The following is a 1,366-nucleotide window of genomic DNA, read 5'->3' as shown; positions in this document are numbered from 1 at the left end:
CCTAAGCTACGCACTTGTCCTACCATGCCTTTCTCCCAGAAGCCACAATAAATGAAGGCTCTGGCTGAACAGAAATTTTTCTGAGGTCCTTCTAGCCTCCTTAATGATGTTGGGACCTAAATGTGACTCTTTATGGTATGATATCATATGGTATGGTGTGGTGTGGTGTGGTGTGGTGTGGTGTGGTGTGGCATAGCATGGCATGGCATGGTTTGGTATGGCTCATCTTCTTGAGAAATGTAATAAAAATCTCCTTTCAAAGCATTAAGGTCTCCATTTGTTATTCAGTCTCCTCCGTAAATCCAAACCCCATAGACAATAAACAATAGCCATAACACCGTTTCCTTATGCCACCAAGGAGAGTCCATGTTTGTTTATGTCTCTTCCACCCACCCTTTCTCTCCACCCCCACTTCCATCAGTTTTGACTTCCTCCCAGAAACTTGCCAAATCTAGTCTCTTGCTCCCTGAAGCTGCCACCCTACACAGCTGCTTGACCATACTCCAGATGTGAATTACTTTGCTGGGAAGGTTTGATGGAGTTCATGAGGTCTAGGGATCAAGTCCAGGCTCTTGTGTTGAAGCTCAGACCTTCTGGGTTCAGACCTGGGACTATAGCTCAACATGCCCCACCAATGCCCTTTGACCCTCACACCTCCCCACCTGAGCTCATGACACTGCCCATCTCGAAGATGCCCTTCCTGATGCCCCGCAAATGTGGAAATCACCAACACACTCAGCAAACACGGGAAGCACCCAGTTAGCTGGAATCTTTGAATGTGCTGATGGGCTAGACCTATCACTGTCTTACTAGAAAAGGCAAGTTAATATAAAATCTTCGGTAGGATTTAGAACCTTTATGAGTTCAGAAATTACAGAAGCATGACAAGAGCAAACATGTAATTTCTGTTGGTTCCAATCTCAGAGTTGAGAGTATTCTCAATTATTAGGAAGGCCAAGTTCAAATTTTACTTGCTTGGGAAAGTCTTTACAGTTTCTTATTTTGGATATCCATTTAGCATCAATTTAATTCTATCAGTATTAAATATATGTATATATTTGTATATATCTCTTTATATTTGTTTTCTCTAGATCCCAAACACTATGAAGTTAGTAGTAAAGTAAACCTTAGGGATCCTTTTTTTTCAAGCCCATTAGTTCTACACTTAGGAGTTGCTCAGTGAATATTTATTGAATCTGAGTCCCATGGTTACTCCAATTAAACTAGGGGGCTCTTACCAAATGGTAATTACACAGTTAATTATGAGAAATACGGGAAAAGAATTATATAGTTAGGCTTAAACTAATTAAAATAAGTATAGGCCAAGGTATAAGTCTATTAAATTCCAACAGAAAATAGTAATAGA

Source organism: Peromyscus eremicus, chromosome 8b, assembly GCF_949786415.1.
Source record: "Peromyscus eremicus chromosome 8b, PerEre_H2_v1, whole genome shotgun sequence".
Lineage (NCBI taxonomy): Eukaryota > Metazoa > Chordata > Mammalia > Rodentia > Cricetidae > Peromyscus > Peromyscus eremicus.
Note: the sequence above shows the minus strand (reverse complement) of the source record.